The sequence below is a fragment of the Triticum dicoccoides genome, chromosome 6B (genome assembly GCF_002162155.2).
Source record: "Triticum dicoccoides isolate Atlit2015 ecotype Zavitan chromosome 6B, WEW_v2.0, whole genome shotgun sequence".
NCBI classification, from domain to species: domain Eukaryota; kingdom Viridiplantae; phylum Streptophyta; class Magnoliopsida; order Poales; family Poaceae; genus Triticum; species Triticum dicoccoides.
Window position 1 is genome coordinate 403774906 of NC_041391.1, and position 22805 is coordinate 403797710.

The window sequence follows — 22805 nt, forward strand, 5'->3', positions numbered from 1 at the left end:
CAGCAGCGTCTAGGTTAGGAGCGAACCAGACTGGAGGCTAGAGCGAATGAATTGGGATTTTTCCTACTTTCGATCGATATGGGAGGCGCTTGTTTGGGCCGCGAGCCTGCTATAGGGCCTTCCTTGCACTTACGTTATTGACCCATCCAAATTGAAACGTTTTTCTTCATTTTTTACATTGCCTGCTCGTGTGTTGGGACGAACAAAACTAGCTTGGGCCAACCTGGACGACTCAAACTAGGTGCACACTTTCCAGCCACCCAAGGCGGCCGCCCATACCAGCCCCTACCGTGGTGTCGCCCCTTTTGCGTGTATGATTGGGGTAGTGAAAAATTTTCCAGTGGCGCTTTTGATTTACCCACGGAATGGTTGAATTCCTTGTTTCTATGAACTGAGTTGCCAATAATGTGAAGGATGCCAGTCTTTTCATCATATTGTAGATTGCTTAGATCCCGGGATGCCAAATGTAATCACATGAAATATGCAGTAAAAGCCAGTGTGATGTGTGTGGCTACAATTAGTCTGACAACCCGTCCTCATATAACATATCAAGGACGCACCATCTTATCAGATTAACCATTGGACTTACCAATGCAGTGTGGGAAGAAAGAAGTATTGGGACTGTGTATCCAAGCAATTGATGCCATGCACTCCTTCATAGAACCTTGTAAGCAAAAAATAAGTTGCAGTGTGCCTCTACAAAGAGCTAGCGTAAGTTCAGTTACCTACTTCTCGGAATTTGAGTTAGCCACTTATTGCAAAAATGTCAATTATGTTGCTTGGCTTAATCTAGTTTGTTACTGATTACTAAATGCCATAGCCTGTTAATCCTATTATAGACAACGCCTATCTATGTGTTTGATACTTACTGTTAAGAATTACCTGTTTGCCTGAACTTAAATAGCTACTTAAGCACGTAGATAGCTGGTCATATGTACTTCTAGGGTGCAACAGAATTCACGTGTAATTTACGTTCTGATACCCTGTTTGTTTAAATGGTTTGCTGTTGTCACTTGTAGCACTAGTAATGTTAAATGTTTGCATGTTCATGATATGTCCATTTTCCATCATGCTTTTATATTGATATTTATTGCATTATGGACTGTTATTACACGTTATGTCACAATACTTATGCCTATTCTATCTTATTTTACAAGGTTTACATGAAGAGGTAGAATGCCGACAGCTGGAATTCTGGGCTGGAAAAGGAGCAAATATTAGAGACCTATTTTGCACAACTCCAAAAGTCCTGAAACTCCACGAAAGTCATTTTTGGATTTAAGAAAAAATATTGAGCGGAAGAAATACTAGAGGGGGGCCACCCACCGTCCACGAGGGTGGGGGCGTGCCCTACCCCGTTGGGCACGCCCCCTGCCTCGTGGGCCACCTGGCAGCCCTCCGGCGGCCATCTTCTGCTATATGAAGTCTTTCACCCTGGAAAAAATCATAAGCAAGCTTTCGGGACGAAACTCCGCCGCCACGAGGCGGAACCTTGGCGGAACCAATCTAGGGCTTCGGCGGAGCTGTTCTGCCGGGAAAATTTCCCTCCGGGAGGGGGAAATCATCACCATCGTCATCACCAATGATCCTCTCATTGGGAGGGGGTCAATCTCCATCAACACCTTCACCAGCACCATCTCCTCTCAAACCCTAGTTCATCTCGTGTATCCAATCTTTGTCCCAAAACCTCAGATTGGTACCTGTGGGTTGCTAGTAGTGTTGATTACTCCTTGTAGTTGATGCTAGTTGGTTTATTCGGTGGAAGATCATATGTTCAGATCCTTAATGCATATTAATACACCTCTGATTATGAACATGAATATGATTTGTGAGTAGTTACGTTTGTTCCTGAGGACATGGGAGAAGTCTTGCTATAAGTAGTCATGTGAATTTGGTATTCGTTCGATATTTTGATGAGATGCATGTTGTCTCTCCTCTACTGGTGTTACGTGAACTTCGACTACAAGACACTTCACCATTATTTGGGCCTAGAGGAAGGCATTGGGAAGTAATAAGTAGATGATGGGTTGCTAGACTGACAGAAGTTTAAACCCTAGTTTATGAATTGCTTCATAAGGGGCTGATTTGGATCCATATGTTTCATGCTATGGTTAGGTTTACCTTAATACTTCTTTTGTAGTTGTGGATGCTTACAATATGGGTTAATCATAAGTGGGATGCTTGTCCAAAAAAGGGTAGTACCCAAGCACCGGTCCACCCACATATCAAATTATCAAAGTAACGAACGTGAATCATATGAGTGTGATGAAAACTAGCTTGACGATAATTCCCATGTGTCCTCGGGAGCGGTTTTGTCTATATAAGAACTTGTCCAGGCTTGTGCTTTGCTACCAAAAGGATTGGGCCATCTTGCTGCACTTTATTTACTTTCATTGCTTGTTACCCGTTACGAACTACCTTATCACAAAACTATCTATTACCAACAATTTCAGTGCTTGCAGAGAATACCATACTGAAAACCGCTTGTCATTTCCTTCTGCTCCTTGTTGGGTTCGTCACTCTTACTTATTGAAAGGACTACGATAGATCCCCTACACTTGTGGGTCATCAAGACTCTTTTTTGGCACCGTTGCCGGGGAGTGAAGCGCCTTTGGTAAGTGGAACTTGGTAAGGAAAAATTTATATAGTGTGCTGAAATTTACTATCACTTGTTACTATGGAACATAATCCTTTGAGGGGCTTGTTCGGGGTATCTTCACCCCGACCAGAAGAGCAAAGAGTTGCTCCTCAACCTACTGAACCTACTGAAAATGTTTACTTTGAAATTCCTTCGGGTATGATAGAGAAACTGCTAGCTAATCCCTTTACAGGAGATGGAACATTGCATCCCGATTTACACCTAATTCATGTGGATGAAGTTTGTGGATTATTTAAGCTTGCAGGTATGCCCGATGATGTTATCAAGAAGAAGGTCTTCCCTTTATCTTTTAATGGAGAGGCATTGACATGGTATAGGCTATGTGATGATATGGGATCATGGAACTACACACGATTGAAATTGGAATTTCACCAGAAGTTTTATCCTATGCATCTTGTAAATCATGATCGTAATTATATATATAATTTTTGGCCTAGCGAAGGAGAAAGCATCGCTCAAGCTTGGGGGAGGCTTAAGTCAATGTTATATTCATGCCCCAATCATGAGCTCTCAAGAGAAATGATTATTCAAAAATTTTATGCTCGGCTTTCTCTCAACAACTGCTCCATGCTCGATACTTCTTGTACTGGTTCCTTTATGATGAATACAATTGAATTCATATGGGATTTATTGGAAAGAATTAAACACAACTCTGAAGAGTGGGATCTCAACGAAGGTAAGGAGTCAGGTATGACACCTAAGTTTGATTGTGTTAAATCTTTTCTGGATACCGATGTTTTTCGTGAATTTAGACTAAATATGGACTTGACTCTAAGATAGTAGCTTCTTTCTGTGAATCATTTGCTACTCATGTTGACCTCCCTAAGGAGAAGTGGTTTAAATATAATCCTCCCACTGAAGTAAAAGTAGTTGCACCTATTAAAGTTGAAGAAAAGATTGTCACTTATAATGATCCTATTGTTCCTACTACTTATATTGAGAAACAACCTTTCCCTGTTAGGATAAAGGATCATAGTAAAGCTTCAACTGTGGTTCGTAAGAGTAATACTAAAACACCTACACCACCTGAGAAAATTAAAGTTGAACCTAGTATTGCTATGGTTAAGGATCTCTTGGTTGATAATATTGATGGGCATGTTATTTATATTTGTGATGCAGCTGCTAGAATTGCTAGACCTGATGCTAAGAAACATAGACCTGTTGTAGGCATGCCTGTTATTTCTGTTAAAATAGGAGATCATTGTTATCATGGCTTATGTGATATGGGTGCCAGTGCCATGCAATACCTCATTCTTTATACAAAGAAATTATGCATGATATTGCACCTACTGAGATAGAAGAAATAGACGTTACAATTAAGCTTGCCAATAGAGATACTATTTCACCAATTGGGATTGTTAGAGATGTTGAAGTCTTGTGTGGGAAAGTTAAATATCCTGCTGATTTTCTTGTTCTTGGATCCCCACAAAATGACTTTTGTCCCATTACATTTTGTAGACCCTTCTTCAACACTGGTAATGCTAAGATAGACTACGAAAAGGATGTTGTTACTATTGGTTTGGGGGATATGTCTCATGAGTTTAATTTTGCTAAATTTCGTAGACAACCCCATGATAAAGAATTGCCTAGTAAGGATGAGATTATTGGTCTTTCTTCTATTTCCGTTCCTCCGAATGATCCTTTAGAACAATATTTGCTAGACCATGAAAATGATATATTTATGAATGAAAGAAGGGAGATAGATGAAGTATTCTTTAAACAGGGACCTATTTTGAAACACAACTTGCCTGTTGAAATCCTAGGGGATCCTCCTCCACCCAAGGGTGATCCCATGTTTGAGCTTAAACCATCACCTGACACCCTTAAATATGCTTATCTTGATGAAAAGAAGATATATCCTGTTATTATTAGTGCTAACCTTTCAGAGCAGGAAGAGGAGAGATTATTGAAAACTCTGAAGAAGCACCGTGCTGCTATTGCATATACTCTTGATGATCTTAAGGGCATTAGTCCCACTTTGTGCCAACACAAAATAAATTTGGAGAAAGACGCCAAACCAGTTATTGATCACCAATGACGATTAAATCCTAAGATGAAAGAAGTGGTAAGCAAGGAAATACTAAAGCTCCTGGAAGCAGGTATAATTTATCCCGTTGCTAATAGTCAGTGGGTAAGCCCTGTCCATTGTGTCCCTAAGAAGGGAGGTATTACCGTCGTTCCTAATGATAAAGATGAATTGATCCCACAAAGAATTGTTACAGGTTATCGGATGGTAATTTATTTCCGTAAGTTAAATAAAGCTACTGTAAAGGATCATTACCCTCTACCTTTTATTGATCAAATGGTAGAAAGATTATCTAAACATACACATTTTTGCTTTCTAGATGGTTACTCTGGTTTCTCTCAAATACCTGTGTCAGCAGAGGATCAAGAAAAGACTACTTTTAGTTGCCCTTTTGGTACTTTTGCTTATAGACGTATGCCTTTTGGTTTATGTAATGCACCTGTTACCTTTTAAAGATGCATGATGGCTATATTCTCTGACTTTTGTGAAAAGATTTGTGAGGTTTTCATGGATGATTTCTCCGTTTATGGATCCTCTTTTGATGATTGCTTGAGCAACCTTGATCGAGTATTGCAGAGATGAGAAGATACTAGTCTTGTCTTGAATTGGGAGAAGTGCCACTTTATGGTTAATGAAGGTATTGTCTTGGGGCATAAAATTTCTGAAAGAGGTATTGAAGTTGATAAAGCTAAAGTTGACGCTTGTGACATCCTTGATTCAATCATACACTAATCATACACGCAAATGTGTACGATCAAGATCAAGGATTCATGGGAAGATATCACAACACAACTTTAGACACCAATTAAAATAATACAAGCTTTATATTACAAGCCAGGGGCCTCAAGGACTCGAATACATAAGCTCGAAAACACAAGAGTTAGCGGAAGCAACAATATCTGAGTACAGACATAAGTTGAACAAGTTTGCCTTGAGAAGGCCAGCACAAAAGTATCTACGATCGAAAAGGCAAGGCCTCCTGCCTGGGAGCCTCCTAACTACTCCTGGTCGTCAGCGGTCTCCATGCAGTAGTAGGCACCGGCGGTTACATCTGGCTCCTGGGCTCCGACATTTGGTTGCATCAACCAGAAAGAAAAAGAAAGGGGGAAAAGGGGGAGCAAAGCAACCATGAGTACTCATCCAAAGCACTCGCAAGCAACGATCTACACTACATATGCAACATTATTAATGAAATGGGATGTATCTGTGGACTGGGCTGCAGAAATGCCAGAATAGAGAGAAGGCCTAGTCCTATCGAAGACTAGTATCTTCTGGAAACCACCGTCTTGCAGCAAACAGGAGGGAGTAGAGTAGCATAAACTAAAGTAGTAGTAGTGTTATCAACCTCGGCCAGAGGTCTTTTCTCGACTCCCTGTGACAAAGAAATCCCAGAGCCGTACTATCCATTTCTCATATCCATTTCTCATCTCAAGTATCCAGTTCTAGTTGTATCGATTGGGATACAACTCCAGGGGTGCACCAACTTACCCACCACGCTCGATTAACTCCGGCCGGACACACTTTCCTGGGTCATGCCCGACCTCGGCCAAACAATACATTGCAACCCGACCTAGGCTTAATAGAGAGGTCAACACACCAGGCTAGACCTCTATGCCCCCATGGGTCATGGGCCATCGCCCCCGAAACTCCTGCATGTTGCGTACGCGGCCGGTGAGCAGACCTAGCTACCTCCTTCAATAAGGCAGGTGCTTACCAGTCAAATCTGGCGCGCGCCGCTCAGTCGCTGATGTCTATGAAGATTCGGTTGATGCATACGACGCAGAACGCCCATACTATGCCCACGTGATGGTTAGTGCTATCAGGCCAAACGCCCCTCAGATCAAATATCCAAATCATAGTGGATTAGGAACGCGCGGTAACAAGCAGAGACTCACGAAAGATGTGACCCCGTTACCCCATCTCGAGGACTTGCGGCAAGGGCTAGGAATGCCCGCCACGCCTCCTAATTATCTCGCGGGCACCCTCCAGGTCAACCCGTCTCCACATCACTCGCAAATATGCTCGCGCGGGTACCCCTCAGGGTCGACCCATCTTTAGTAATCTGGTTCAGTGTAAAGTCATAGTAACCATAGTAACCGTGTGTCTAACACCAAGGGGAAAACCTGAGGAGTCACCCTCAACGGATTCCACTCGATGTAATCATCAAGGTGAACGTAAGAGGATCCACCCTCGAGGTTCACACTTGAGGGGTTGCACGACAGAGTCGTATTGGAAGTGGTTAAGGCGGAATCATCCTCGATGACCATGACCGAATAACTACACTACCGGGTTAACATCAGAAGTGCTGATGAGGTCTCACCCTTGGCACTCAATAGTAACCCAGTAGTGTCGAGCAACTAAGGGGAAGTGATGTGTGGTGCCGGGGCCTGGTCTTCGATCCAGTTGATCGGGTCTTCGATGATGAAGCAGGGGCAACAAGTACAAGGTGGGAGGGGGTCACTGATGGATCACTAACCAACCTATACTAAGCAGTTTAGGATAAGCAGGTAAGGTAACAATAAGCAGGTTACAAAAGTAGGCCATGCATCAAAATAGGAGCAAACAATAACAGTAGAAAAATCTAATGCAAGCATGAGAGAATGGAATGGGCGATATCAAGATGATCAAAAGGGGGCTTGCCTGGAAGCTCTACTGAAAAGGAAGAAGTGTTGTTGTCGACGTAGTCGATCACAGGGGCAGCATCGGTCTCGAGGACTACCGAAGAGAAGAGGGGGAAGAAACAATAAATATAAAGAAAGCATAGCATCATAAGGCATAACATGGTAATACGCGGTGTTAGGGGTGAACTAACATATGGCTACACAACATAGGTGAAGGGGGAAGTCAACCGGGAATGTTTTCCCGGTTCCGGACCTGTGTCGGACAAATGACCGAAGGGGAAATGGTCCATGTTCAGATAGTTAGAGGCATCTGACAAGTAAACGGAGAGCGTATTCCGATTCGTTGGATTTTTCTGAGCAACTTTCATATAGAAAACATTTTCATCCGACTTATGGTTTATTTTCTACGAATTTTAAAAGATTTAAACATTTTCTGGATTTATCTAAATTAACATAAACGGAAATAGGACGTCAGCATTGCGTGGGATGACGTCAACAGTCAACAGACTCGCTGACCAGGTCAAACCTGGCCTGTGGGTCCGGTTGGACCCACATGTCAGCCTCTATTAGTCTAATAGTGGATTAAACTAACTAATCTAGCTTAATTAGCTACTGGACCCCACCTGTCATAGGTAATTGACTAAACTAACTAAGTTATTTTTAAACGTATTTAGACTAATTAACAGAGGGGGACCCACTTGTCAACACAGTTGACCCGGTCAACTAATCAACTGGGCCCACAGGACCCAGCTGCCAATGACCCCGACGCGGCCACGTGGGCGCCATGTTAGCACCGGCGCCAGAACAGCTCTGGCGAGGCTTTTCGCGGCGGTGCGGCTCGGGAGGTGGTCGGAAAATGTGCTCCGGCCACCGTTTTGCGCGCATTTGGGCGTGTTCTAAAGCGGATACCAAACTGCGTCGATCTGTGGCGGTGTCGCGGCCAGGGATGCTCTACGACGATGGCGACGAGCACGTCGGCGGCGGAGGAGGCGACTGTGGTGCAAATTTGCGCGCGTGTTCGGGCTCATTTGAACGCGGGAACATCACTGCATCGTTCTATCCCAGCGGCGCGACTACGGTGGTCGGAAGCGACGGCAGCGACGAGCTCGGGCGGCAAACAGAAAATGGCGCGGCAGCGAGCTAGCTACGGTGATGCACATGGCGCGAGGAGAGGAATGGAGGAAGGGAGGAGCTCACCGAGCGGCCCATGATAGCCTGTGGTCAGTTTAGTAGTAGCAGAGAGATCACTGGAGTCGGAGGGGAACGGCGGCGACCGGAGATGCAAACGAAGGGGCTTGGCATGGCAGGGTCCCTCGGCTCCAACAAAAGGCACCAGGCGACATGGAAGATGGCGGCGAAGACGTTGGGCACGATGGCGAGGGGAGGCGGTGGCGGTGGCCGCGATGGCGATGCAGCATAGCGACGGCGGAGCAGAGAAGGAAGAAGGAGTCGAGGAGGGCCCTCCAGTGGCCCCCAGCATGGTCCAGTAGCACCAGACGAAGAGGATGACGATGTTGGAGCTCCAGGACAGGCCAGCAAGGCCGGAGGGGTCCGGTGGTCACGGGATCGACCGACGCATGGCGACGGTGGCGCTCGGGAGGAATGAGCGCGTGAGGGAGAGGGGAAAGGTGGATCTGGGGGAAGAGAGGCGCAAGTGGGAGTGGGAGTCGGGAGGTAGCCCGAGGCGTCGGGGTGCTGGCAGCCTTATCCTCCCCTCGACGCCGGCGAGGGGGTCCGGTGGTGACCGTGCCCTGTAGCGGCGCGCGACCGAGGAACAGGAAGGGGGCGCGGTGCGGGGAGCTGGGCCGGCTGGGACGACTAGGCTGGTTGAGGTCCAGGGGGCAGGGGGCCTCTCTCTCATTTCCCCTTTTTCTTTTCTTTTGCTGTTTTCTTTTTACTGAAAATGCTTTGCAATATTTGAGGTGCCAAAAGGGGTTCTGTAAAATGTGGGACTTGGCCAAATAAATACATTACAATATTTGGCACCTTCCACAAAAAGTTTGGGAGGAGTTTGAATTGATTTGGAAGTTTTCACAAATGGAAAAGCATTTAAAAATGCTGATTTGGAACTGCTTTAATTCCCAGGGGAAATTAGCTATTTCAAATGATGTTGAATCACTCATGACATTTAGTTAGTGAATATTTGCAAGCCAGTGAAAATTTTTGTTTTACTATTTGGAGAAATAATTTATTTGACTTTATTTTAAAATTGAATTTGAATTGGTTTTGAATCAAAGTGAGATTAGCAATAGTAATAGTGATGACTTGGCATCATTAGTATGGGATTACTGTAGCTTGATTATCCGGGCGTTACAAATCTCCTCCACTACAAGAAATCTCGTCCCGGGATTTAAGAGGTGGAGTAAGGAGGAAGCTATAAGGATGAATGTCTGAAAGGATCAACATCCGGTAGTTATCTCAAGGAAGGAGATTTTAGAAGCACCAGGACGTATCGAGAGTGCTATACAGAGATTCAACTAGTTTTAACCAGGTAGGCATCCAGCTGATGCCTAAAATAGGTGATGAAGGGGTTTGGAGAAAAGAAAAATAATGTTGCCTCTGATACCGAAATGAAACATGGTGAGGAAGTTAGCTCGTGTATTACATATGAAGCCGAGTGACGAGAATATTTCGGAATGAAGGTTGTATAGGAGAGTCAGGTTCCGATCCTGTGGAACTGTGGGTTATGTGCCCACCATGTGGGTTAAAAAGTTGGAAGGGTGCTGACGTCTTGTACGGTCCTGATAGCAAGGCATGTCAGAGGATAGTCTGTCAGTTATATTGGCAACAATGTTGGTACCAAGGGCGAGGGACGAAGAGAACCATTTTCCTGCTCGTTAAATGAGGCGGACCAGTAGGCAAGGTTCTCGTCCATCGGTGGTTACCGGAATGTCATCAACAATAGTAACAGGGTGTTACTGATAGAGTTACACCGAGGTTTTTACATAAGCAGGGAATTATTACTTCTTATATCATACAGATCACAGGAAGGGTTAAACAAACCAACGGAAGGGAAAAATATGATTATCGAATCAAACAACCCAAAGGAAAGGAAGATGTGTTTACACATAAGAGTTGGGAGTATATCCTTCCCAAGGAAAAGCGGAGCAGGATATACATGATAGGTCAGCAAGTTCAAAAGCATTTAGATAATGGGGAGAGGGAAGAATCATGATATTACCCATACAATGGTGTGAGGGTAATTAAACAAGAAACATTTTGTATTATGCTTCCGACGTTCTTGTTGATATTCGGAATACCACAGTCATGCTTCAATGCGGCAATGATATGGTGTCAAGTAAAGATTGGGTTCGAAGATCTCAAGAGATACCGAGAAACAATTCCAAGATATGTCAGAATGTAAGGAATAACTAAGCACAACTAGGTCAGTGTTGGCAGAAAGTCAAGGATGTCGTCGATGATATCACAAATCCTCAAAGAGCAAGGATGGTATATCTTAACATGAATTCGATTGACATCTCTGAAGAAATCAAAGTGTTGACGGTGATCACGACAAATTTTGTCGGGAGATTCTAGGAAGATGTCATCGAGCAGCGACAACAACAAACAAAAGGGTAGATGAAGTGAAAGGCCATGAGAACCACGGATTCGACACAAGCTCGAAATCAAACTTGTTGTTTGAGATGAAATGATAGGATGCGGAAGATCGACGCAAGCTTTGCTCATTGTCGGAAGTTGCTCCGGGCATAAGGACCAGGTAGCACAGTTAAAAGTTGACATGATAAAAATATAGCCGATCAGGCTGGGAATGATGTGATGGGTTATAAAACTTCCCAATATCAGGTACTAGGGGTAATGCCATAAGGTAAATCGGAGTAGAGGTTGGACATGGGGAATGATTTGCAGAGGATAAGTATTTTAACTTATCCGGTAAATGGAATCAAGGAGGAAATATGGTTGGAACCACGATTGCAAAGAATCAATTCATAGATACAAGGTGAGCTTGTACCAAAGAAATAATTATTTTTAGGAGCAGCTTCCATGATAAGTTCAACATCGAGTCCATGGGCATGAACACAAAGGTTCAAGGTCGACTCCCACTTCTTCAATGCATAACCTTTCATTCACTCCTCATTTTCGAAGAATTTATAGTGCGAAAGATTTATCTGGTGAAGCACCAGAAGAGTAAGACACACATCTCTTTCGAGTTCATACAGATTAGGGAAGGCACAGGTTCAACCCGTAGGGGTATCTTAGGAACATATACCACTAACTTCAGGATTAAATTATACCAGCTCGAAAGCAGAGCATGGTTGACAAAAGAAGATAATAGAATTTACCAAAGGCATTATGTGTCAGGGGAAGAGCACATGAGATATTGAATATGAAGGACATTGCCGGATAATAATCCAACAAAGGATTCAGCGGTCCTCAATGGATCTGATGTGAGCATCAATACTCAATCAGAAGAAGGAAAGAATGCAAAGAGGCATCAGATTATAGAAATAGCTGAATAATTCGGTGTTCAAGTTGAAGGGAACTAGGTGGACAATCAATTACAACATGATTGGCTGAGATCCAACTCATGTCCAAAATGACGTATGAGTAGGAAGGTCAAATTTTAGGGTTTGACTGATGATTGCAGGAAACGCAACATATTGAATCAATAGGCTCAGGATGACAATGACAAAGGATGTCAATGAATATTGCCGGACATATGGATTCAACCATAATGCAGGCAGACAAGACTTTCGGGAGCACTAGGATGCAGAGGATCATCGGGAGATCGAATTGCATTCGAAGAATTTTGTGAGACATATGATCAACTGGGGATGAACGAAGCCCCGATAAGTGTGAGGAATTATTCATAGGGGTATTCTGGCGGAAAAGGAGCTGCAAGGCAGTAGGCGCAAAAGATTCTCGGAAAAATCGCAAAGTATTCCAGGGTATCTTGTAGTAACAAGAGCAATTGGAAAAGAATGTATGGATGGCAATTGTATGTAGCTATCCATGGGGATTTATCGGTGGTAGGGAATTGCACCGGCGAAGGGCACAAGGGTCTCGGGAAAACATCAAAGAGTATCTTCGGAATCTTCTGGTGCACCAAGCGACCATCTAGAATGAGGTGCTCTCCGGGAGGAAGTAATTACGAGAACCTAAGGTTAGAGTTAGTGAAAGTTTTAACCCAAATGGAAGAGAGATCAGAATCCTAGAGTATAGATGAGGAGTAAAAGATCCTAATACCACCCAATGGCGACATGGGCCCGTAAGACACACAGCCAATGTTAGTAAAAGTTTTGTAGTGACTAGACTCGACTTCAGCCAAGGAGTTGGAAAGGGGCATACCTACAGGCAGTGGTCTGTGATACCAACTTGTGACGCCCTCGATTCAATCGTACACTAATCATACACGCAAAAGTGTACGATCAAGATCAAGGACTCACGAGAAGATATCACAACACAACTCTAGACGCCAATTAAAATAATACAAGCTTTATATTACAAGCCAGGGGCCTCAAGGGCTCGAATACATAAGCTCGAAAACACAAGAGTCAGCGGAAGTAACAATATCTGAGTACAGACATAAGTTGAACAAGTTTGCCTTAAGAACGCCAGCACAAAAGCATCTACGATCGAAAAGGCAAGGCCTCCTACCTGGGAGCCTCCTAACTACTCCTGGTCGTCAGCGGTCTCCACGTAGTAGTAGGCATCGGCGGTTACATCTGGCTCCTGGGCTCCGACATCTGGTTGCATCAACCGGAAAGAAAAAGAAAGGGGGAAAAGGGGGAGCAAAGCAACCGTGAGTACTCATCCAAAGTACTCGCAAGCAAGGATCTACACTACATATGCAACATTATCAATGAAATGGGATGTATCTATGGACTGGGCCGCAGAAATGCTAGAATAGAGAGAAGGCCTAGTCCTATTGAAGACTAGCATCTTCTGGAGACCACCATCTTGCAGCAAACAGGAGGGAGTAGAGTAGCATAAAGTAAAGTAGTAGTAGTGTTATCAACCTCGGCCAGAGATCCTTTCTCGACTCCCTGCTAGAAAGGAATCCCAGAGCCGTACTATCCATTTCTCATCTCAAGTATCCAGTTCTAGTTGTATCGATCGGGATACGACTCCAAGTGTCCGTTACCGTAGGAGAGGCTATCAATAGATGTTTTCTTCCCTGCAGGGGTGCACCAACTTACCCACCAGGCTCGATTAACTCCGGCCGGACACACTTTCCTGGGTCATGCCCGGCCTCGGCCAAACAATATGCCGCAATCCGACCTAGGCTTAATAGAGAGGTCAACACGCCGGACTAGACCTATGCCCCCAGGGGTCATGGGCCATCGCCCCGGGAACTCCTGCACGTTGCGTACGCGGCCGTTGAGCAGACCTAGCTACCTCCTTCAAAAAGGCAGGTGCTTACCAGTCGAACCCGACGTGCACCACTCAGTCGCTGACGTCTATTAAACTTCGGCTGATGCATACGACGTAGAACGCCCATACTATGCCCACGTGATGGTTAGTTCTATCAGGCCAGAGGCCCCTCGGATCAACTATCCAAATCATAGTGGATTAGGAACGCGCGGTAACAAGCAGAGACTCACGAAAGATGTAACTTCATTGCCCCGTCTCGAGGACTTGCGGCAAGGGCTAGGAATGCCCGTCCACGCCTCGTAATTATCTCATGGGCACCCTCCAGGTCAACCCGTCTCCACATCACTCGCAAGTATGCTCGCGTGGGTACCCCTCAGGGTCGACCCGTCTTTAGTAACCTGGTTCAGTGTAAAGTCATAGTAACCATAGTAACCGTGTGTCTAACACCAAGGGGGAAACCTGAGAAGTCACTCTCGATGGATTCCACTCGACGTAATCATCAAGGTGAATGTAAGAGGATCCACCCTCGAGGTTCACAATTGAGGGGTTGCACGACAGAGTCGTATCAGAAGTGGTTAAGGCGGAATCACCCTCGATGACCACGACCGAATAACTACACTACCGGGTTAACATTATAAGTGTTGATGAGGTCTCACCCTCGGCACTCGATAGTAACCCAGTAGTGTCGAGCAACTAAGGGGAAGTGATGTGCGGTGTCGGGGCCTGGTCTTCGATCCCGTTGATCGGGTCTTCGATGATGAAGCAGGGGAAACAAGTACAAGGTGGGGGGTCACTGATGGATCACTAACCAACCTATACAAAGAAGTTTAGGACAAGCAGGTAAGGTAACAATAAGCAAGTTACAAAAGCAGGCTATGCATCAAAATAGGAGCAAACAATAACAGTAGCAAAATCTAATGCAAGCATGAGAGAATGGAATGGGCGATATCGGGATGATCAAAGGGGGGGGGGCTTTCCTAGAAGCTCTGCTGAAAAGGAAGAAGTGTCATCGTCGACATAGTCGATCACAGGGGCAGCATCGGTCTCAGGGACTACCGGAGAGAAGTGGGGGAAGAAACAATAAATATAAAATAAGCATAGCATCATAAGGCATAACATGGTAATACGCGGTGTTAGGGGTGAACTAACATATGGCTACACGACATAGGTTAAGGGGGAAGTCAACCGGGAATGTTTTCCCAGTTCTGGACCTGTGTCAGACAGATGACCGGAGGGGAAATGTTCCATGTTCAGATAGTTAGAGGCATCTGAAAAGTAAACGGACAGCGTATTCAGATTCGTTGGATTTTTGTGAGCAACTTTCATATAGAAACCATTTTCATCCGACTTACGGTTTATTTTCTACCAATTTTAAAAGATTTAAACATTTTCTGGATTTATCTAAATTAACAGAAATGGAGATATGACGTCAGCATTGTGTGGGATGACATCAGCAGTCAACAGACTCGTTGACCTGGTCAAACCTGGCCTATGGGTCCAGTGGGACCCATATGTCAGCCTCTATTAGTCTAACAATGGATTAAACTTACTAATTTGGCATAGTTAGCTACTGGACCCCACCTGTCATAGGTAATTGACTAAACTAATTAAGTTATTTTAAAAAAACGTATTTATGTTAATTAATAGAGGGGGACCCACTTGTCAGGTCAACCGTGCATAGTCAGCATAGTTGACCCGGTCAACTAGTCAACTAGGCCCGCGGGACCCAGCTGCCAGTGACCCCGACGTGGCCACGTGGGCGCCATGTTAGCGTCAGCGCTGGAACAGCTCTGGTGAGGCTTTTCGCTGCGGTGCGGCTCGGGAGGTGGTCGGAAAATGTGCTCCGGCCACTGTTTTGCGCGCATTTGGGCGCGTTCTAAAGCGGAGACCAAACCGAGTCGATCTGTGGCGGTGTCGCGGCCAGGGAGGCTCTACGGCGACGGCGGAGGAGCTCGCGGGTGTGCTGCGGGGAGGCGGCAGCAGTGCAAATTTGCGCGCGCGTTCGGGCTCATTCGAACGCCGGAAGATCACCGCGCCATTCTAACCCAGCGGCACGACTATGGTGGTCGGAAGCGACGGCAGCGACGAGCTCGGGCGGCCAACAGAAAATGGCGCAGTGGCGAGCTAGCTACGGTGATGCACAAGGGGCGAGGAGAGGAATGGAGGAAGGGAGGAGCTCGCTGATTGGCTCACGGTGGCCTGTTGTCAGTTTAGTAGCAGCAGAGAGGTCACCGGAGTCGGAGGGGAACAGCGGCGACCGGAGATGCAAACGAAGGGGCTCGGCATTGCAAGGTCCCTCGGCTCTAACGAAAGGCGTCAGGCGATGTGGAAGACGGTGGCGAAGATGTTGGGCACGATGGCGAGGCAAGGCGGTGGCGGTGGCCGCGGTAGCGATGCGGCACGGCGACGGTGGAGCAGAGAAGGAAGAAGGAGTCGAGGCGGGAGCTCCGGCGGCCCCCAGCATGGTCCAGTGGTACTAGACGAAGAGGATGACGATGGTGGAGCTCCAAGACAGGCCGGCAAGGCCGGAGGGGCCCGGTGGTCGCGGGATCGACCGACGCACGGCGACGGTGGCGCTCGGGAGGAATGAGCGCGTGAGGGAGAGGGGAAAGGTGGATTTGGGGGAGGAGAGGCGCAAGTGGGAGTGGGAGTGGGGAGGGAGCCCGAGGCGTCGGGGCGCTGGCGGCCTTATCCTCCCCTCGACGGCGGCGAGGGGGTTCGGTGGTGACCATCCCATGTAGCGGCGCGCGACCGAGGAACAGGAAGGGGGCGCGACACGGGGAGCGGGGCCGGCTGGGCCGGCCAGGCTGGTTGAGGTCCAGGGGGAAGGGGGCCTCTCTCTCATTTCCCCTTTTTCTTTTCTTTTGCTCTTTTCTTTTTATAGAAAATGCTTTGCAAAATTTGAGGTGCCAAGAGGGGTTCTGTAAAATGTGGGACTTGGCCAAATAAATACATTACAATATTTGACACCTGCCACAAAAAGTTTGGGAGGAGTTTGAATTGATTTGGAACTTTTCACAAATGGAAAAGCATTTAAAAATGCTGATTTGGAACTGCTTTAATTCCCAGGGGAAATTAGCTATCTCAAATGATGTTGAATCACTCATGACATTTAGTTAGTGAATATTTGCAACCCGGCAAACATTTTTGTTTTACTATTTGGAGAAATAATTTAGTTGACTTTATTTTAAAATTGAATTTGAATTAGTTTTGAATCAAAGTGAGATTATCAACAGTAACAGTGATGACTTGGCATCATTACTAGGGGATTTTTGTAGCTTGATTATCCGGGCGTTACAATGTTATTGAAAAGATGTCGTGTCCCAAGGACATCAAAGGTATAAGAAGTTTCCTTGGTCATGCCAGTTTTTATAGGAGGTTCATTAAGGACTTCTATAAAATTTCCAGGCCTCTGACTAATCTCTTACAAAAAGATATTCCTTTTGTCTTCGATGATGATTGTGTAGAAGCATTTGAAATACTTAAGGAAGCTTTGATTTCTGCACCTATTGTTCAGCCACCTAATTGGAATTTACCCTTTGAAATTATGTGTGATGCTAGTGATTATGCTGTAGGTGTTGTTCAAGGACAAAGAGTTGATAAGAACCTAAATGTTATTCAATATGCTAGTAAAACTCTAGATGGTGCCTAGAGAAATTATGCTACTACTAAAAAGGAATTCTTAGCAGTTGTATTTGCTTGTGATAAGTTCAGACCTTATATTGTTGATTCTAAAGTAACTATTCACACTAATCATGCTGCTATTAAATATCTTATGGAAAAGAAAGATGCTAAACCTAGACTTATTAGATGGGTTCTCCTACTACAAGAATTTGATTTGCATATTATTGATAGAAAGGGAGCTGAGAACCCCGTTGCAGAAAACTTGTCTAGGTTAGAGAATGTTCTTGATGACCCACTACGTATTGATGATAGCTTTCCTAATGAAAAATTAGCTGTCATAAATGCTTCTCGTACTGCTCCATGGTATGCTGATTATGCTAATTGCATTGTTGCTAAATTTATACCACCTAGTTTCACATACCAGCAAAAGAAAAAGGTTTTCTATGATTTAAGACATTACTTCTGGGATGACCCACACCTTTATAAGAACAGATCCTACGCAAGTGTCACTCCGAGGCAAATAGAGGACACCATGCTAGATATAGAACTGCGCATAAGGTATTGCAATCCGGTTTTTATTGGCCTACTCTCTTCAAAGATGCTCGTAAGTTTGTCTTGTCTTGTGATGAATGTCAAAGAATTGGTAATATTAGTAGACGACAAGAAATGCCTATGAATTATTCTCTTGTTATTGAACCATTTGATGTTTGGGGCTTTGATTATATGAGACCGTTTCCTTCCTCTAATGGATATACACATATTTTAGTTGATGTTGATTACGTTACTAAGTGGGTAGAAGCTATTCCAACTAGTAGTGCTGATCATAACACCTCTATTAAGATGCTTAAAGAAGTTATTTTTCTGAGGTTTGGAGTCCCTAGATACCTAATGACTGATGGTGGTTCACATTTTATTCATGGTGCTTTTTGTAAAATGCTTGCTAAGTATGATGTTAATCATAGAATTGCATCTCATTATCACCAACAGTCTAGCGGTCATGTAGAATTGAGTAATAGAGAGCTCAAATTAATTTTGCAAAAGACTGTCAATAGATCTAGGAAGAATTGGTCCAAGAAACTTGATGATGCATTATGGGCTTAGAGAACTGCATATAAGAATATTATGCTATGTCTCCATATAAAATGGTATATGGAAAAGCATGTCACTTACCTCTCGAACTAGAAAATAAGGCATATTGGGCTATTAAAGAGCTCAATTATGACTTCAAACTTGCCGGTGAGAAGAGGTTATTTGACATGAGCTCACTTGATGAATGGAGAACCCAGGCCTACGAGAATGCCAAACTATTTAAAGAAAAAGTTAAAAGATGGCATGAAAAAGGATACAAAAGCGCGAGTTTAATATAGGTGAGTATGTGTTGCTCTTCAACTCTCGTTTAAGATTTTTTGTAGGAAAACTTCTCACTAAATGGGAAGGCCCTTACGTTATCGAGGAGGTCTATCATTCCGGTGCCATAAAAATCAACAACTTCGAGGGCACAAATTCAAAGGTGGTGAATGGTCAAACGATCAAACATTATATCTTAGGAATACATAAGGGACACTTTCCAGAATGTTCCAGACTTCGAAAAGGAATAGGTAAGTGACATGCTTTTCCATATGGAATATTTAAGAAAATATTTAAGAAAACAGTTCTAATAGCATTTTTTCTCCATTATGGAATATTTAAGATAATAGGAAAATAAGAAGTAGTCCGGGAAGGACACGAGGTGTCCACGAGGGTGGAGGGCGTGCCCTACCCCCCTGGGTGCGGCCCCCTGCCTCGTGGGCACCTCGTGTGCTCTCCGGACTCCGTTTTCTTGCACGATGCTTCTTTTGGTAGGTAAAAATTCACTATATAGTCTCCCGAAGGTTTTGACCACTGTATCACGCAAAAATCCTTTGTTTTTTGTTTCGAGTTGTTTCTGTCGCAGATTTAGAGCAAGATGTCTTCTCAAGAGTCAGTCAGGGAGAGTCGGGTGTCTCATCCGACGCCCGGTCCAGGAGCGAACAGCGATGCTTATCACTTTGGGCCACCAACAGAGGATGAGATGGAGGCCGACTTGAAAAGGATAGATGCCATGGAGGAGGATCAAGAAGTTACCTCTCGTTTCCAAGCCGGATTCACGATGGGGAAACTACAGGGCTCAGCCATTCCAAACTCGGTCATCCCTTCCAATGTTAAATTTCTTTCTTATGAAAATATGAAAAAGAGTATCGATTGTTCTCCAGCAGCTATGCAACATCCTTGGTGAAAGGAGCTTTAGCCGTCACGGGTAACCTCCACAAGGAAAATATGGACCTCAAGCTGTAAGTCAACAAGCTCGAGGAGGAGAATCGTATCCTGAGGGGCATCATCGCCAAGAAGATCGCACCATCACCTCCGAAGAAGGAGACATAATCACATTGGTATGGGCACTCCCCTTGGCAATTGCCAAGCTTGGGGGAGGTGCCCCGGTATCATATCACCATCATACTCCTATCTTTACCGTTTTTCTTAGTTCGATACTTTTAGTAATATCTTGATCTAGTAGAATAAAGTTCTGGTATGATTTAGTTTTGAGTTTTGCTTTATGATCCCTCTATGTAATCGAGTCCGTGAGCTATATAATAAAGATTAGTGTTGAGTCAAGGGCTTTGCTATCTTGCTATGATCTTGAGGGAATAAAAGAATAAAAAGAAATAAAGAGATCATATTGATCTTACGGAAAGTAATGACTTCACATATAAAGAGTATGGTGATTAAAAGTTGTTGAGAGTTGGCAAACATAGTTTTGGTCATCGTTGCAATTAATAGGAAGTAATAAAGAAAGAGAGGTTTTCACATATAAATATACTATCCTGGACATCTTTTATGATTGTGACCACTCATTAAAATATGACATGCTAAAGAGTTGATGTTGGACAAGGAACACAATGTAATGGTTTATGTTTTCTTATATCCTAAATAAAGTATATTGTCATGGATCATCCAACATGTTGAGCTTGCCTTTCCCTCTCATTCTAGCCAAATTTTCTTGCACCAAGTAGAGATACTACTTGTGCTTCCAAATATCCTTAAACCCAGTTTTGCCATGAGAGTCCACCATATCTACCTATGGATTGAGTAAGATCCTTCAAGTAAGTTGTCATGTTGCATGCAATAAAAATTGCTTTCTAAATATGTATGACTTATTAGTGTGGAGAAAATAAGATTTATACCACTACTAGAAAAATGGCTATAGCTAATATGGACATTAATGGCGCACCACGTATGTGGTGCCCCACTGCTATATGGCAGTGGCGCACTAGATATAGGTGCGCCATTAGTGGCCATATTACTAATGGCGCACCTGGTGTTTGGTGCGCCATTACTAGTTTTGTCCTGGCCCCACACCCTTACCCAGACTTAGCAGTGACGCACCATGTGATAGTGCACCATTACTAGTTTTAACTAGTAATGGCGCACCACACCCTCGGTGCGCCACTACAAACAATTTTTTTTCATTTTTTTAAATACTAGTAATGGCGCACCTGGGGATAGTTTGCCATTACTAGTTTTAACTAGTAATGGCGCACCACACCCACAATGCGCCACTACTAACATTTTTTTTTCAAAACTAGTAATTGTGAACCACACACCAGGTGCGCCATTAGTAGCCCTGGTTAGCAATGGCGCATTCTTAGGAGGTGCGCCATTGGTAACCTAAGAGCAGCTAGATATTTTTGACAGCCACCTACCACACTCACTTTCCCCACTTCATACTCTCCACATCTACCAAGCTTGGTCTCAGTTGCCTCCTCCTCCTCACCTCATTTGCACCATAGATTCACCCAAATTAAGTGGTTAAATTTCCTTTTTTTTGATAGGTAAGTAAGGGGAAAGCTTTCTTTATGTTCTAGATCTACTTTTTTCTCCCTCCAACAACGTGCACACTTTTATGGCCTAGATCTACATATGTTTGTGGTGTTGCATATGTTTGTATTTGCAGGTACCGGTATTTGAAATGCGATAGTTGCCAATATTTTACCGGAATGTTGATTCATTTCCGTTTCGGCAAGAATTTGGCACTATGCATTCTTTTTGGTCCTATTTTTAGGCAAAGTCATGCCAATTTTTTTGGGTTCTAAAATATCGTTTTGCTCTACCCCGCAGGCGACCATGGTCCGCACGATGACCGAAGGCATCATGAATACGTTTTTGAGCTCCGCGAAGGCCGAGATGCTTCAAAAGAACGAGACAGAGATAAGATGTCCGTGTCGAAGATGCAAGCTGAGGAGCCTTATGGACCCGGATTCCAGACAGGTGCGGGACCACCTGCTAGTGCATGGTTTCATGGATGGCTATCGGTGGCAAGGTGATGAAGATGATTATGAAGTTGTCCATGGGGGCCGGGCAAGAAATAAGGAAGGGCAACAAGACAATAGCAGCGAGGGCGCGCGAGAAGACAAAGAATCTCCAGGACATGATCACGAAGTAGATGCAGGACACAGTCATCATGTAGAAGACGCCGGACATGATGATGTGGAAGATCAAGACAAAGGGCATGATCATGAAGATGAAGATGCCGGAGCAGACAACGATGGACCATCGATGGACTGGGTGCAGGACCCTCATATTCAAGAGCTACTTCTCAAGCAGACGGGTAATGCAAGAGCTGCCGCCCGAGAGAAAGCCAAGCTGGATCAACTGGAGATAGACGCGGTTACTCCATTGTATGAAGGATGCAGGCTCGAGGATACCCGCCTGAAAGTAACACTCATGGCTCTGGAGATGAAGGTAAAACACAAAATGACCGGCGCATGCTTCGAGGAGAACATGTCATTCTAGCACGAACGTCTTCCCAAGGGCAACAAGTGCCCGACCAGTTTCGAGGAGGCGAAGAAAATCGTGTGTCCTCTGGATTTACCGCACGTGAAATACCATGTGTGCATGAACGATTGCATCATTTATCGGGACGAGCACATGGAGTCTACCATATGTCCTGTGTGCGGTGTCACTTGATACAAGAAGATGAAGAAAGCTCCTCAAAAAGTGGTGTGGTACTTTCCGATCACTCCTCGTCTGCAGCGGTATTTCATGGACCCTAAGCTAGCAAAGCTCCTGCGTTGGCATGCGGATAGGGAGGAGAAGAAGCGGGAAGATGACAGAAATGATCTGGAGATAAATAAAAAAGACAAGATGCTGAGTCACCCTAAGGATGCGAGCCAGTGGCAAGCATTGAACTTCGAACACCCAGAATTTGGGGACGATCCAAGGAACAACGTGCTGGGAGCGAGCACCGATGGAGTTAATCCGTTTGGCAGCCAGAGAAGCACACATAGCACCTGGCCTGTGTTTGTGTGGATGTACAACCTTCCCCCTAGTTGTGCATGAAGAGGAAGTACATTCACATGAGTATGCTAATTGAAGGGCCGAAACAACCAGGGAATGACATTAATCTGTATCTGGGGCTGCTTAAAGAGGAGCTAGACACGCTGTGGAAAACACCAGCCAATATGTGGGACACTGCAGCGAAAGAATATTTCCCTATGAGAGCCGCACTGCTCACGACGGTGCACGA